The 16,719-nt window shown below is 39.2% G+C and overlaps 10 non-coding genes across 10 annotated transcripts; all 10 read left to right on the top strand.

Annotated features, from left to right (window-relative positions):
* The first annotated feature begins 828 nt into the window (after positions 1-828).
* Positions 829-902, top strand: TRNAI-AAU (transfer RNA isoleucine (anticodon AAU)). The gene has a single exon. It is a non-coding gene; the product is annotated as a tRNA-Ile (tRNA).
* A 2,792-nt stretch (positions 903-3,694) lies between these two features.
* Positions 3,695-3,768, top strand: TRNAI-AAU (transfer RNA isoleucine (anticodon AAU)). Its single transcript has one exon. It is a non-coding gene; the product is annotated as a tRNA-Ile (tRNA).
* Positions 3,769-6,561: 2,793 nt separating this feature from the next.
* Positions 6,562-6,635, top strand: TRNAI-AAU (transfer RNA isoleucine (anticodon AAU)). The gene has a single exon. It is a non-coding gene; the product is annotated as a tRNA-Ile (tRNA).
* Positions 6,636-7,805: 1,170 nt separating this feature from the next.
* TRNAI-AAU (transfer RNA isoleucine (anticodon AAU)) lies at positions 7,806-7,879 on the top strand. Its single transcript has one exon. It is a non-coding gene; the product is annotated as a tRNA-Ile (tRNA).
* A 1,178-nt stretch (positions 7,880-9,057) lies between these two features.
* On the top strand, positions 9,058-9,131 carry TRNAI-AAU (transfer RNA isoleucine (anticodon AAU)). Its single transcript has one exon. It is a non-coding gene; the product is annotated as a tRNA-Ile (tRNA).
* A 2,415-nt stretch (positions 9,132-11,546) lies between these two features.
* On the top strand, positions 11,547-11,620 carry TRNAI-AAU (transfer RNA isoleucine (anticodon AAU)). Its single transcript has one exon. It is a non-coding gene; the product is annotated as a tRNA-Ile (tRNA).
* Positions 11,621-12,798: 1,178 nt separating this feature from the next.
* Positions 12,799-12,872, top strand: TRNAI-AAU (transfer RNA isoleucine (anticodon AAU)). The gene has a single exon. It is a non-coding gene; the product is annotated as a tRNA-Ile (tRNA).
* Positions 12,873-14,042: 1,170 nt separating this feature from the next.
* TRNAI-AAU (transfer RNA isoleucine (anticodon AAU)) lies at positions 14,043-14,116 on the top strand. Its single transcript has one exon. It is a non-coding gene; the product is annotated as a tRNA-Ile (tRNA).
* A 1,170-nt stretch (positions 14,117-15,286) lies between these two features.
* TRNAI-AAU (transfer RNA isoleucine (anticodon AAU)) lies at positions 15,287-15,360 on the top strand. The gene has a single exon. It is a non-coding gene; the product is annotated as a tRNA-Ile (tRNA).
* Positions 15,361-16,538: 1,178 nt separating this feature from the next.
* TRNAI-AAU (transfer RNA isoleucine (anticodon AAU)) lies at positions 16,539-16,612 on the top strand. The gene has a single exon. It is a non-coding gene; the product is annotated as a tRNA-Ile (tRNA).
* The last annotated feature ends 107 nt before the right edge of the window (positions 16,613-16,719 follow it).

Raw genomic sequence — 16,719 nt, 5'->3', positions numbered from 1 at the left:
TGAGAGAAAATGTCAATGGAAATCTTTTCTCGAACTAAAATTATTGACTTTTCCATCCTCATCCAGTGCAATTTCAGTCAAAAATAGGGGATGCAGATTGCGTCACTGCACATGACAATTTGCCAAATGATAACAGGTTGCATTAAAATGTTTCCTTATCTAAGCCTGAAGAGAAATGTAAGGGTGCTCCAATGATTTTTACAAGTTTTGACAAACTTCAAGGGTGCGGGATGAGAAATGAAGTTAGCTTGAAGCAATTCCTTAAAAACACAAGCATTAATCTAAAGATATTTAACCCTTCTTGATGACTGCCTAAGGATCCAGTGCACATGAGTTTAGCAGATGATGATAAAGAGTTCCTCTCGTACTTTACCTCCATCTTCTCTCTTTGCTTTACTCGGTTGCAACGCTTTCAGGCAAACTTCCCATGCAGACTTAAAACTTCTTGTCTCAATCTTCTAAACTACAGCAGATCCACATATCAGCCTACATCTGGACAGGTGACCACACCATGGGATCCCAGAGCAGAGGGCAATGGGATTGCTGAAAGTCCAAAGACGTGATAGTAGAAATCGCTGAAAATGCTTTCATACAAAAAAAATCCCTGACATCAATTGGAGTAAACATAGTTAAGGCCAGTCCTCTTTAGCATAGGGACAGCATCCAGGGTTATATTCCCTGATGGTCAGTGTTGGATTTCTCGTTTTTGTCTGTTTACGCTCCAAAGATCCTTTTGAGATTTTCACTCACTGGAGAACATATCTTAGCGATCACCATGATGTGTATGAAACCCTGCTCAGCAGAACATGTAACCAATAGTAAAACATGGGCCGGTTAGCTCAGCTGGTTAGAGCGTGGTGCTAATAACGCCAATGTCGCAGGTTCGATCCCCGTACGGGCCAAAAATTTTAAGGTTATTCAGACTGTCTACTTCGTGGACACATTGTGAAAAACCGTCAAAGAGTATAAATTAGAAGTCATGGCTGTATGTGTTTATATACACAGCACCATTACAGAAAAACCAGTGAAGCAGTTTGCTTGTTATAGATTTAACTAATGTTCATTCCAGTAATATCAAAGAAAAAGCAAAAGTTGCGTTTCACTTAACTGTTTAGGCATGAGAATTGGATTTAGTTGACTTATTCCTAGAGTTCAAGTAACCAGTCTCCTGAAAGTTTACCAGCTTTTATTAAAACATTTGTCCCTTCAAGCTGCAAAAGGAATGTGAGGATCTGCAAAGTCATGAGAGAAAATGTCAATGGAAATCTTTTCTCGAACTAAAATTCTTGACTTTTCCATCCTCATCCAGTGCAATTTCAGCCAAAAATAGGGGATGCAGATTGCGTCACTGCACATGAACAATTTGCCAAATGATAACAGGTTGCATTAAAATGTTTCCTTTTCTAAGCCTGAAGAGAAATGTAAGGGTGCTGCAATGATTTTTACAAGTTTTGACAAACTTCAAGGATGCGGGATGAGAAATGAAGTTAGCTTGAAGCAATTCCTTAAAAACACAAGCATTAATCTAAAGATATTTAACCCTTCTTGATGACTGCTTAAGGATCCAGTGCACATGAGTTTGGCAGATGATGATAAAGAGTTCAGACTGTCTACTTCAAGGACACATTGTGAAAAACCGTCAAAGAGTATAAATTAGAAGTCATGGCTGTATGTGTTTATATACACAGCACCATTACAGAAAAACCAGTGAAGCAGTTTGCTTGTTATAGATTTAATTAATGTTCATTCCAGTAATATCAAAGAAAAAGCAAAAGTTGCGTTTCATTTAACTGTTTAGGCATGAGAATTGGATTTAGTTGACTTATTCCTAGAGTTCAAGTAGCCAGTCTCCTGAAAGTTTACCAGCTTTTATTAAAACATTTGTCCCTTCAAGCTGCAAAAGGAATGTGAGGATCTGCAAAGTCATGAGAGAAAATGTCAATGGAAATCTTTTCTCGAACTAAAATTCTTGACTTTTCCACCCTCACCCAGTGCAATTTCAGCCAAAAATAGGGGATGCAGATTGCGTCACTGCACATGAACAATTTGCCAAATGATAACAGGTTGCATTAAAATGTTTCCTTTTCTAAGCCTGAAGAGAAATGTAAGGGTGCTCCAATGATTTTTACAAGTTTTGACAAACTTCAAGGATGCGGGATGAGAAATTAAGTTAGCTTGAAGCAATTCCTTAAAAACACAAGCATTAATCTAAAGATATTTAACCCTTCTTGATCACTGCTTAAGGATCCATTGCACATGAGTTTGGCAGATGATGATAAAGAGTTCCTCTCGTACTTTACCTCCATCTTCTCTCTTTGCTTTACTCGGTTGCAACGCTTTCAGGCAAACTTCCCATGCAGACTTAAAACTTCTTGTCTCAATCTTCTAAACTACAGCAGATCCACATATCAGCCTACATCTGGACAGGTGACCACACCATGGGATCCCATGGGCCGGTTAGCTCAGCTGGTTAGAGCATGGTGCTAATAACGCCAATGTCACGGGCTCCATCCCCGTACAGGCCAAAAATTTTAAGGTTATTCAGACTGTCTACTTCGTGGACACATTGTGAAAAACCGTCAAAGAGTATAAATTAGAAGTCATGGCTGTATGTGTTTATATACACAGCACCATTACAGAAAAACCAGTGAAGCAGTTTGCTTGTTATAGATTTAACTAATGTTCATTCCAGTAATATCAAAGAAAAAGCAAAAGTTGCGTTTCACTTAACTGTTTAGGCATAAGAATTGGATTTAGTTGACTTATTCCTAGAGTTCAAGTAACCACTCTCCTGAAAGTTTACCAGCTTTTATTAAAACATTTGTCCCTTCAAGCTGCAAAAGGAATGTGAGGATCTGCAAAGTCATGAGAGAAAATGTCAATGGAAATCTTTTCTCGAACTAAAATTATTGACTTTTCCATCCTCATCCAGTGCAATTTCAGTCAAAAATAGGGGATGCAGATTGCGTCACTGCACATGACAATTTGCCAAATGATAACAGGTTGCATTAAAATGTTTCCTTATCTAAGCCTGAAGAGAAATGTAAGGGTGCTCCAATGATTTTTACAAGTTTTGACAAACTTCAAGGGTGCGGGATGAGAAATGAAGTTAGCTTGAAGCAATTCCTTAAAAACACAAGCATTAATCTAAAGATATTTAACCCTTCTTGATGACTGCCTAAGGATCCAGTGCACATGAGTTTAGCAGATGATGATAAAGAGTTCCTCTCGTACTTTACCTCCATCTTCTCTCTTTGCTTTACTCGGTTGCAACGCTTTCAGGCAAACTTCCCATGCAGACTTAAAACTTCTTGTCTCAATCTTCTAAACTACAGCAGATCCACATATCAGCCTACATCTGGACAGGTGACCACACCATGGGATCCCAGAGCAGAGGGCAATGGGATTGCTGAAAGTCCAAAGACGTGATAGTAGAAATCGCTGAAAATGCTTTCATACAAAAAAAATCCCTGACATCAATTGGAGTAAACATAGTTAAGGCCAGTCCTCTTTAGCATAGGGACAGCATCCAGGGTTATATTCCCTGATGGTCAGTGTTGGATTTCTCGTTTTTGTCTGTTTACGCTCCAAAGATCCTTTTGAGATTTTCACTCACTGGAGAACATATCTTAGCGATCACCATGATGTGTATGAAACCCTGCTCAGCAGAACATGTAACCAATAGTAAAACATGGGCCGGTTAGCTCAGCTGGTTAGAGCGTGGTGCTAATAACGCCAATGTCGCAGGTTCGATCCCCGTACGGGCCAAAAATTTTAAGGTTATTCAGACTGTCTACTTCGTGGACACATTGTGAAAAACCGTCAAAGAGTATAAATTAGAAGTCATGGCTGTATGTGTTTATATACACAGCACCATTACAGAAAAACCAGTGAAGCAGTTTGCTTGTTATAGATTTAACTAATGTTCATTCCAGTAATATCAAAGAAAAAGCAAAAGTTGCGTTTCACTTAACTGTTTAGGCATGAGAATTGGATTTAGTTGACTTATTCCTAGAGTTCAAGTAACCAGTCTCCTGAAAGTTTACCAGCTTTTATTAAAACATTTGTCCCTTCAAGCTGCAAAAGGAATGTGAGGATCTGCAAAGTCATGAGAGAAAATGTCAATGGAAATCTTTTCTCGAACTAAAATTCTTGACTTTTCCATCCTCATCCAGTGCAATTTCAGCCAAAAATAGGGGATGCAGATTGCGTCACTGCACATGAACAATTTGCCAAATGATAACAGGTTGCATTAAAATGTTTCCTTTTCTAAGCCTGAAGAGAAATGTAAGGGTGCTGCAATGATTTTTACAAGTTTTGACAAACTTCAAGGATGCGGGATGAGAAATGAAGTTAGCTTGAAGCAATTCCTTAAAAACACAAGCATTAATCTAAAGATATTTAACCCTTCTTGATGACTGCTTAAGGATCCAGTGCACATGAGTTTGGCAGATGATGATAAAGAGTTCAGACTGTCTACTTCAAGGACACATTGTGAAAAACCGTCAAAGAGTATAAATTAGAAGTCATGGCTGTATGTGTTTATATACACAGCACCATTACAGAAAAACCAGTGAAGCAGTTTGCTTGTTATAGATTTAATTAATGTTCATTCCAGTAATATCAAAGAAAAAGCAAAAGTTGCGTTTCATTTAACTGTTTAGGCATGAGAATTGGATTTAGTTGACTTATTCCTAGAGTTCAAGTAGCCAGTCTCCTGAAAGTTTACCAGCTTTTATTAAAACATTTGTCCCTTCAAGCTGCAAAAGGAATGTGAGGATCTGCAAAGTCATGAGAGAAAATGTCAATGGAAATCTTTTCTCGAACTAAAATTCTTGACTTTTCCACCCTCACCCAGTGCAATTTCAGCCAAAAATAGGGGATGCAGATTGCGTCACTGCACATGAACAATTTGCCAAATGATAACAGGTTGCATTAAAATGTTTCCTTTTCTAAGCCTGAAGAGAAATGTAAGGGTGCTCCAATGATTTTTACAAGTTTTGACAAACTTCAAGGATGCGGGATGAGAAATTAAGTTAGCTTGAAGCAATTCCTTAAAAACACAAGCATTAATCTAAAGATATTTAACCCTTCTTGATCACTGCTTAAGGATCCATTGCACATGAGTTTGGCAGATGATGATAAAGAGTTCCTCTCGTACTTTACCTCCATCTTCTCTCTTTGCTTTACTCGGTTGCAACGCTTTCAGGCAAACTTCCCATGCAGACTTAAAACTTCTTGTCTCAATCTTCTAAACTACAGCAGATCCACATATCAGCCTACATCTGGACAGGTGACCACACCATGGGATCCCATGGGCCGGTTAGCTCAGCTGGTTAGAGCGTGGTGCTAATAACGCCAATGTCACGGGCTCCATCCCCGTACAGGCCAAAAATTTTAAGGTTATTCAGACTGTCTACTTCGTGGACACATTGTGAAAAACCGTCAAAGAGTATAAATTAGAAGTCATGGCTGTATGTGTTTATATACACAGCACCATTACAGAAAAACCAGTGAAGCAGTTTGCTTGTTATAGATTTAACTAATGTTCATTCCAGTAATATCAAAGAAAAAGCAAAAGTTGCGTTTCACTTAACTGTTTAGGCATAAGAATTGGATTTAGTTGACTTATTCCTAGAGTTCAAGTAACCAGTCTCCTGAAAGTTTACCAGCTTTTATTAAAACATTTGTCCCTCCAAGCTGCAAAAGGAATGTGAGGATCTGCAAAGTCATGAGAGAAAATGTCAATGGAAATCTTTTCTCGAACTAAAATTCTTGACTTTTCCATCCTCATCCAGTGCAATTTCAGCCAAAAATAGGGGATGCAGATTGCGTCACTGCACATGAACAATTTGCCAAATGATAACAGGTTGCATTAAAATGTTTCCTTTTCTAAGCCTGAAGAGAAATGTAAGGGTGCTCCAATGATTTTTACAAGTTTTGACAAACTTCAAGGATGCGGGATGAGAAATGAAGTTAGCTTGAAGCAATTCCTTAAAAACACAAGCATTAATCTAAAGATATTTAACCCTTCTTGATGACTGCTTAAGGATCCATTGCACATGAGTTTGGCAGATGATGATAAAGAGTTCCTCTCGTACTTTACCTCCATCTTCTCTCTTTGCTTTACTCGGTTGCAACGCTTTCAGGCAAACTTCCCATGCAGACTTAAAACTTCTTGTCTCAATCTTCTAAACTACAGCAGATCCACATATCAGCCTACATCTGGACAGGTGACCACACCATGGGATCCCGGAGCAGAGGGCAATGGGATTGCTGAAAGTCCAAAGACGTGATAGTAGAAATCGCTGAAAATGCTTTCTCACAATAAAAATCCCTGACATCAATTGGAGTAAACATAGTGAAGGCCAGTCCTCTTTAGCATAGGGACAGCATCCAGGGTTATATTCCCTGATGGTCAGTGTTGGATTTCTCGTTTTTGTCTGTTTACGCTCCAAAGATCCTTTTGAGGTTTTCACTCACTGGAGAACATATCTTAGCGATCACCATTATGTGTATGAAACCCTGCTCAGCAGAACATGTAACCAATAGTAAAACATGGGCCGGTTAGCTCAGCTGGTTAGAGCGTGGTGCTAATAACGCCAAGGTCGCGGGTTCGATCTCCGTACGGGCCAAAAATTTTAAGGTTATTCAGACTGTCTACTTCGTGGACACATTGTGAAAAACCGTCAAAGAGTATAAATTAGAAGTCATGGCTGTATGTGTTTATATACACAGCACCATTACAGAAAAACCAGTGAAGCAGTTTGCTTGTTATAGATTTAATTAATGTTCATTCCAGTAATATCAAAGAAAAAGCAAAAGTTGCATTTCATTCAACTGTTTAGGCATGAGAATTGGATTTAGTTGACTTATTCCTAGAGTTCAAGTAACCAGTCTCCTGAAAGTTTACCAGCTTTTATTAAAACATTTGTCCCTTCAAGCTGCAAAAGGAATGTGAGGATCTGCAAAGTCATGAGAGAAAATGTCAATGGAAATCTTTTCTCGAACTAAAATTCTTGACTTTTCCATCCTCATCCAGTGCAATTTCAGCCAAAAATAGGGGATGCAGATTGCGTCACTGCACATGAACAATTTGCCAAATGATAACAGGTTGCATTAAAATGTTTCCTTTTCTAAGCCTGAAGAGAAATGTAAGGGTGCTGCAATGATTTTTACAAGTTTTGACAAACTTCAAGGATGCGGGATGAGAAATGAAGTTAGCTTGAAGCAATTCCTTAAAAACACAAGCATTAATCTAAAGATATTTAACCCTTCTTGATGACTGCTTAAGGATCCAGTGCACATGAGTTTGGCAGATGATGATAAAGAGTTCCTCTCGTACTTTACCTCCATCTTCTCTCTTTGCTTTACTCGGTTGCAACGCTTTCAGGCAAACTTCCCATGCAGACTTAAAACTTCTTGTCTCAATCTTCTAAACTACAGCAGATCCACATATCAGCCTACATCTGGACAGGTGACCACACCATGGGATCCCGGAGCAGAGGGCAATGGGATTGCTGAAAGTCCAAAGACGTGATAGTAGAAATCGCTGAAAATGCTTTCTCACAATAAAAATCCCTGACATCAATTGGAGTAAACATAGTGAAGGCCAGTCCTCTTTAGCATAGGGACAGCATCCAGGGTTATATTCCCTGATGGTCAGTGTTGGATTTCTCGTTTTTGTCTGTTTACGCTCCAAAGATCCTTTTGAGGTTTTCACTCACTGGAGAACATATCTTAGCGATCACCATTATGTGTATGAAACCCTGCTCAGCAGAACATGTAACCAATAGTAAAACATGGGCCGGTTAGCTCAGCTGGTTAGAGCGTGGTGCTAATAACGCCAAGGTCGCGGGTTCGATCTCCGTACGGGCCAAAAATTTTAAGGTTATTCAGACTGTCTACTTCGTGGACACATTGTGAAAAACCGTCAAAGAGTATAAATTAGAAGTCATGGCTGTATGTGTTTATATACACAGCACCATTACAGAAAAACCAGTGAAGCAGTTTGCTTGTTATAGATTTAATTAATGTTCATTCCAGTAATATCAAAGAAAAAGCAAAAGTTGCATTTCATTCAACTGTTTAGGCATGAGAATTGGATTTAGTTGACTTATTCCTAGAGTTCAAGTAACCAGTCTCCTGAAAGTTTACCAGCTTTTATTAAAACATTTGTCCCTTCAAGCTGCAAAAGGAATGTGAGGATCTGCAAAGTCATGAGAGAAAATGTCAATGGAAATCTTTTCTCGAACTAAAATTCTTGACTTTTCCATCCTCATCCAGTGCAATTTCAGCCAAAAATAGGGGATGCAGATTGCGTCACTGCACATGAACAATTTGCCAAATGATAACAGGTTGCATTAAAATGTTTCCTTTTCTAAGCCTGAAGAGAAATGTAAGGGTGCTGCAATGATTTTTACAAGTTTTGACAAACTTCAAGGATGCGGGATGAGAAATGAAGTTAGCTTGAAGCAATTCCTTAAAAACACAAGCATTAATCTAAAGATATTTAACCCTTCTTGATGACTGCTTAAGGATCCAGTGCACATGAGTTTGGCAGATGATGATAAAGAGTTCCTCTCGTACTTTACCTCCATCTTCTCTCTTTGCTTTACTCGGTTGCAACGCTTTCAGGCAAACTTCCCATGCAGACTTAAAACTTCTTGTCTCAATCTTCTAAACTACAGCAGATCCACATATCAGCCTACATCTGGACAGGTGACCACACCATGGGATCCCGGAGCAGAGGGCAATGGGATTTCTGAAAGTCCAAAGACGTGATAGTAGAAATCGCTGAAAATGCTTTCTCACAATAAAAATCCCTGACATCAATTGGAGTAAACATAGAGAAGGCCAGTCCTCTTTAGCATAGGGACTGCATCCAGGATTATATTCCCTGATGGTCAGTGTTGGATTTCTCGTTTTTGTCTGTTTTCGCTCCAAAGATCCTTTTGAGATTCTCACTCACTGGAGAACGTATCTTAGCGATCACTATGATGTCTATGAAACCCTGCTCAGCAGAACATGTAACCAATAGTAAAACATTAAAACATGGGCCGGTTAGCTCAGCTGGTTAGAGCGTGGTGCTAATAACGCCAAGGTCACGGGTTCAATCCCCGTTAGGGCCAAAAATTTTAAGGTTATTCAGACTGTCTACTTCGTGGACACATTGTGAAAAACCGTCAAAGAGTATAAATTAGAAGTCATGGCTGTATGTGTTTATATACACAGCACCATTACAGAAAAACCAGTGAAGCAGTTTGCTTGTTATAGATTTAATTAATGTTCATTCCAGTAATATCAAAGAAAAAGCAAAAGTTGCATTTCATTCAACTGTTTAGGCATGAGAATTGGATTTAGTTGACTTATTCCTAGAGTTCAAGTAACCAGTCTCCTGAAAGTTTACCAGCTTTTATTAAAACATTTGTCCCTTCAAGCTGCAAAAGGAATGTGAGGATCTGCAAAGTCATGAGAGAAAATGTCAATGGAAATCTTTTCTCGAACTAAAATTCTTGACTTTTCCATCCTCATCCAGTGCAATTTCAGCCAAAAATAGGGGATGCAGAATGCGTCACTGCACATGAACAATTTGCCAAATGATAACAGGTTGCATTAAAATGTTTCCTTTTCTAAGCCTGAAGAGAAATGTAAGGGTGCTCCAATGATTTTTACAAGTTTTGACAAACTTCAAGGATGCGGGATGAGAAATGAAGTTAGCTTGAAGCAATTCCTTAAAAACACAAGCATTAATCTAAAGATATTTAACCCTTCTTGATCACTGCTTAAGGATCCATTGCACATGAGTTTGGCAGATGATGATAAAGAGTTCCTCTCGTACTTTACCTCCATCTTCTCTCTTTGCTTTACTCGGTTGCAACGCTTTCAGGCAAACTTCCCATGCAGACTTAAAACTTCTTGTCTCAATCTTCTAAACTACAGCAGATCCACATATCAGCCTACATCTGGACAGGTGACCACACCATGGGATCCCAGAGCAGAGGGCAATGGGATTGCTGAAAGTCCAAAGACGTGATAGTAGAAATCGCTGAAAATGCTTTCTCACAATAAAAATCCCTGACATCAATTGGAGTAAACATAGTGAAGGCCAGTCCTCTTTAGCATAGGGACAGCATCCAGGGTTATATTCCCTGATGGTCAGTGTTGGATTTCTCATTTTTGTCTGTTTTCGCTCCAAAGATCCTTTTGAGATTTTCACTCACTGGAGAACGTATCTTAGCGATCACCATTATGTCTATGAAACCCTGCTCAGCAGAACATGTAACCAATCTTAAAACATGGGCTGGTTAGCTCAGCTGGTTAGAGCGTGGTGCTAATAACACCAAGGTCACGGTTTCGATCCCCGTACGGGCCAAAAATTTTAAGGTTATTCAGACTGTCTTCTTCGTGGACACATTGTGAAAAACCGTCAAAGAGTATAAATTAGAAGTCATGGCTGTATGTGTTTATATACACAGCACCATTACAGAAAAACCAGTGAAGCAGTTTGCTTGTTATAGATTTAATTAATGTTCATTCCAGTAATATCAAAGAAAAAGTAAAAAGTTGCGTTTCATTTAACTGTTTAGGCATGAGAATTGGATTTAGTTGACTTATTCCTAGAATTCAAGTAGCCAGTCTCCTGAAAGTTTACCAGCTTTTATTAAAACATTTGTCCCTTCAAGCTGCAAAAGGAATGTGAGGATCTGCAAAGTCATGAGAGAAAATGTCAATGCAAATCTTTTCTCGAACTAAAATTATTGACTTTTCCATCCTCATCCAGTGCAATTTCAGCCAAAAATAGGGGATGCAGATTGCGTCACTGCACATGAACAATTTGCTAAATGATAACAGGTTGCATTAAAATGTTTCCTTTTCTAAGCCTGAAGAGAAATGTAAGGGTGCTGCAATGATTTTTACAAGTTTTGACAAACTTCAAGGATGCGGGATGAGAAATGAAGTTAGCTTGAAGCAATTCCTTAAAAACACAAGCATTAATCTAAAGATATTTAACCCTTCTTGATGACTGCTTAAGGATCCAGTGCACATGAGTTTGGCAGATGATGATAAAGAGTTCCTCTCGTACTCTACTTCCATCTTCTCTCTTTGCTTTACTCGGTTGCAACGCTTTCAGGCAAACTTCCCATGCAGACTTAAAACTTCTTGTCTCAATCTTCTAAACTACAGCAGATCCACATATCAGCCTACATCTGGACAGGTGACCACACCATGGGATCCCGGAGCAGAGGGCAATGGGATTTCTGAAAGTCCAAAGACGTGATAGTAGAAATCGCTGAAAATGCTTTCTCACAATAAAAATCCCTGACATCAATTGGAGTAAACATAGAGAAGGCCAGTCCTCTTTAGCATAGGGACTGCATCCAGGATTATATTCCCTGATGGTCAGTGTTGGATTTCTCGTTTTTGTCTGTTTTCGCTCCAAAGATCCTTTTGAGATTTTCACTCACTGGAGAACGTATCTTAGCGATCACCATGATGTCTATGAAACCCTGCTCGGCAGAACATGTAACCAATAGTAAAACATGGGCCGGTTAGCTCAGCTGGTTAGAGCGTGGTGCTAATAACGCCAATGTCGCGGGTTCGATCCCCGTACGGGCCAAACATTTTAAGGTTATTCAGACTGTCTACTTCAAGGACACATTGTAAAAAACCGTCAAAGAGTATAAATTAGAAGTCATGGCTGTATGTGTTTATATACACAGCACCATTACAGAAAAACCAGTGAAGCAGTTTGCTTGTTATAGATTTAATTAATGTTCATTCCAGTAATATCAAAGAAAAAGCAAAAGTTGCATTTCATTCAACTGTTTAGGCATGAGAATTGGATTTAGTTGACTTATTCCTAGAGTTCAAGTAACCAGTCTCCTGAAAGTTTACCAGCTTTTATTAAAACATTTGTCCCTTCAAGCTGCAAAAGGAATGTGAGGATCTGCAAAGTCATGAGAGAAAATGTCAATGGAAATCTTTTCTCGAACTAAAATTCTTGACTTTTCCATCCTCATCCAGTGCAATTTCAGCCAAAAATAGGGGATGCAGATTGCGTCACTGCACATGAACAATTTGCCAAATGATAACAGGTTGCATTAAAATGTTTCCTTTTCTAAGCCTGAAGAGAAATGTAAGGGTGCTGCAATGATTTTTACAAGTTTTGACAAACTTCAAGGATGCGGGATGAGAAATGAAGTTAGCTTGAAGCAATTCCTTAAAAACACAAGCATTAATCTAAAGATATTTAACCCTTCTTGATGACTGCTTAAGGATCCAGTGCACATGAGTTTGGCAGATGATGATAAAGAGTTCCTCTCGTACTTTACCTCCATCTTCTCTCTTTGCTTTACTCGGTTGCAACGCTTTCAGGCAAACTTCCCATGCAGACTTAAAACTTCTTGTCTCAATCTTCTAAACTACAGCAGATCCACATATCAGCCTACATCTGGACAGGTGACCACACCATGGGATCCCGGAGCAGAGGGCAATGGGATTTCTGAAAGTCCAAAGACGTGATAGTAGAAATCGCTGAAAATGCTTTCTCACAATAAAAATCCCTGACATCAATTGGAGTAAACATAGAGAAGGCCAGTCCTCTTTAGCATAGGGACTGCATCCAGGATTATATTCCCTGATGGTCAGTGTTGGATTTCTCGTTTTTGTCTGTTTTCGCTCTAAAGATCCTTTTGAGATTCTCACTCACTGGAGAACGTATCTTAGCGATCACTATGATGTCTATGAAACCCTGCTCAGCAGAACATGTAACCAATAGTAAAACATTAAAACATGGGCCGGTTAGCTCAGCTGGTTAGAGCGTGGTGCTAATAACACCAAGGTCACGGGTTCGATCCCCGTACGGGCCAAACATTTTAAGGTTATTCAGACTGTCTACTTCAAGGACACATTGTGAAAAACCGTCAAAGAGTATAAATTAGAAGTCATGGCTGTATGTGTTTATATACACAGCACCATTACAGAAAAACCAGTGAAGCAGTTTGCTTGTTATAGATTTAATTAATGTTCATTCCAGTAATATCAAAGAAAAAGCAAAAGTTGCGTTTCATTTAACTGTTTAGGCATGAGAATTGGATTTAGTTGACTTATTCCTAGAGTTCAAGTAGCCAGTCTCCTGAAAGTTTACCAGCTTTTTTAAAAACATTTGTCCCTTCAAGCTGCAAAAGGAATGTGAGGATCTGCAAAGTCATGAGAGAAAATGTCAATGGAAATCTTTTCTCGAACTAAAATTCTTGACTTTTCCATCCTCATCCAGTGCAATTTCAGCCAAAAATAGGGGATGCAGATTGCGTCACTGCACATGAACAATTTGCCAAATGATAACAGGTTGCATTAAAATGTTTCCTTTTCTAAGCCTGAAGAGAAATGTAAGGGTGCTCCAATGATTTTTACAAGTTTTGACAAACTTCAAGGATGCGGGATGAGAAATGAAGTTAGCTTGAAGCAATTCCTTAAAAACACAAGCATTAATCTAAAGATATTTAACCCTTCTTGATCACTGCTTAAGGATCCATTGCACATGAGTTTGGCAGATGATGATAAAGAGTTCCTCTCGTACTTTACCTCCATCTTCTCTCTTTGCTTTACTCGGTTGCAACGCTTTCAGGCAAACTTCCCATGCAGACTTAAAACTTCTTGTCTCAATCTTCTAAACTACAGCAGATCCACATATCAGCCTACATCTGGACAGGTGACCACACCATGGGATCCCAGAGCAGAGGGCAATGGGATTGCTGAAAGTCCAAAGACGTGATAGTAGAAATCGCTGAAAATGCTTTCTCACAATAAAAATCCCTGACATCAATTGGAGTAAACATAGTGAAGGCCAGTCCTCTTTAGCATAGGGACAGCATCCAGGGTTATATTCCCTGATGGTCAGTGTTGGATTTCTCGTTTTTGTCTGTTTTCGCTCCAAAGATCCTTTTGAGATTTTCACTCACTGGAGAACGTATCTTAGCGATCACCATGATGTCTATGAAACCCTGCTCGGCAGAACATGTAACCAATAGTAAAACATGGGCCGGTTAGCTCAGCTGGTTAGAGCGTGGTGCTAATAACGCCAATGTCACGGGTTCGATCCCCGTACGGGCCAAACATTTTAAGGTTATTCAGACTGTCTACTTCAAGGACACATTGTAAAAAACCGTCAAAGAGTATAAATTAGAAGTCATGGCTGTATGTGTTTATATACACAGCACCATTACAGAAAAACCAGTGAAGCAGTTTGCTTGTTATAGATTTAATTAATGTTCATTCCAGTAATATCAAAGAAAAAGCAAAAGTTGCGTTTCATTTAACTGTTTAGGCATGAGAATTGGATTTAGTTGACTTATTCCTAGAGTTCAAGTAGCCAGTCTCCTGAAAGTTTACCAGCTTTTATTAAAACATTTGTCCCTTCAAGCTGCAAAAGGAATGTGAGGATCTGCAAAGTCATGAGAGAAAATGTCAATGCAAATCTTTTCTCGAACTAAAATTATTGACTTTTCCATCCTCATCCAGTGCAATTTCAGCCAAAAATAGGGGATGCAGATTGCGTCACTGCACATGAACAATTTGCTAAATGATAACAGGTTGCATTAAAATGTTTCCTTTTCTAAGCCTGAAGAGAAATGTAAGGGTGCTCCAATGATTTTTACAAGTTTTGACAAACTTCAAGGATGCGGGATGAGAAATGAAGTTAGCTTGAAGCAATTCCTTAAAAACACAAGCATTAATCTAAAGATATTTAACCCTTCTTGATGACTGCTTAAGGATCCAGTGCACATGAGTTTGGCAGATGATGATAAAGAGTTCCTCTCGTACTTTACCTCCATCTTCTCTCTTTGCTTTACTCGGTTGCAACGCTTTCAGGCAAACTTCCCATGCAGACTTAAAACTTCTTGTCTCAATCTTCTAAACTACAGCAGATCCACATATCAGCCTACATCTGGACAGGTGACCACACCATGGGATCCCAGAGCAGAGGGCAATGGGATTGCTGAAAGTCCAAAGACGTGATAGTAGAAATCGCTGAAAATGCTTTCATACAAAAAAAATCCCTGACATCAATTGGAGTAAACATAGTGAAGGCCAGTCCTCTTTAGCATAGGGACAGCATCCAGGGTTATATTCCCTGATGGTCAGTGTTGGATTTCTCGTTTTTGTCTGTTTACGCTCCAAAGATCCTTTTGAGATTTTCACTCACTGGAGAACATATCTTAGCGATCACCATGATGTGTATGAAACCCTGCTCAGCAGAACATGTAACCAATAGTAAAACATGGGCCGGTTAGCTCAGCTGGTTAGAGCGTGGTGCTAATAACACCAATGTCGCGGGTTCGATCCCCGTACGGGCCAAACATTTTAAGGTTATTCAGACTGTCTACTTCGTGGACACATTGTGAAAAACCGTCAAAGAGTATAAATTAGAAGTCATGGCTGTATGTGTTTATATACACAGCACCATTACAGAAAAACCAGTGAAGCAGTTTACTTGTTATAGATTTAACTAATGTTCATTCCAGTAATATCAAAGAAAAAGCAAAAGTTGCGTTTCACTTAACTGTTTAGGCATGAGAATTGGATTTAGTTGACTTATTCCTAGAGTTCAAGTAACCAGTCTCCTGAAAGTTTACCAGCTTTTATTAAAACATTTGTCCCTTCAAGCTGCAAAAGGAATGTGAGGATCTGCAAAGTCATGAGAGAAAATGTCAATGGAAATCTTTTCTCGAACTAAAATTCTTGACTTTTCCATCCTCATCCAGTGCAATTTCAGCCAAAAATAGGGGATGCAGATTGCGTCACTGCACATGAACAATTTGCCAAATGATAACAGGTTGCATTAAAATGTTTCCTTTTCTAAGCCTGAAGAGAAATGTAAGGGTGCTCCAATGATTTTTACAAGTTTTGACAAACTTCAAGGATGCGGGATGAGAAATGAAGTTAGCTTGAAGCACTTCCTTAAAAACACAAGCATTAATCTAAAGATATTTAACCCTTCTTGATCACTGCTTAAGGATCCATTGCACATGAGTTTGGCAGATGATGATAAAGAGTTCCTCTCGTACTTTACCTCCATCTTCTCTCTTTGCTTTACTCGGTTGCAACGCTTTCAGGCAAACTTCCCATGCAGACTTAAAACTTCTTGTCTCAATCTTCTAAACTACAGCAGATCCACATATCAGCCTACATCTGGACAGGTGACCACACCATGGGATCCCGGAGCAGAGGGCAATGGGATTGCTGAAAGTCCAAAGACGTGATAGTAGAAATCGCTGAAAATGCTCTCTCACAATAAAAATCCCTGACATCAATTGGAGTAAACATAGTGAAGGCCAGTCCTCTTTAGCATAGGGACAGCATCCAGGGTTATATTCCCTGATGGTCAGTGTTGGATTTCTCGTTTTTGTCTGTTTTCGCTCCAAAGATCCTTTTGAGATTTTCACTCACTGGAGAACGTATCTTAGCGATCACCATGATGTCTATGAAACCCTGCCCAGCAGAACATGTAACCAATAGTAAAACATTAAAACATGGGCCGGTTAGCTCAGCTGGTTAGAGCGTGGTGCTAATAACGCCAAGGTCACGGGTTCAATCCCCGTACAGGCCAAACATTTTAAGGTTATTCAGACTGTCTACTTCGTGGACACATTGTGAAAAACCGTCAAAGAGTATAAATTAGAAGTCATGGCTGTATGTGTTTATATACACAGCACC

This window comes from Mixophyes fleayi, chromosome 2 (genome assembly GCF_038048845.1).
Source record: "Mixophyes fleayi isolate aMixFle1 chromosome 2, aMixFle1.hap1, whole genome shotgun sequence".
NCBI lineage: Eukaryota > Metazoa > Chordata > Amphibia > Anura > Limnodynastidae > Mixophyes > Mixophyes fleayi.
The sequence above is the reverse complement of the archived record's forward strand: the minus strand, read 5'-3'. Positions and strand labels throughout refer to the sequence as shown.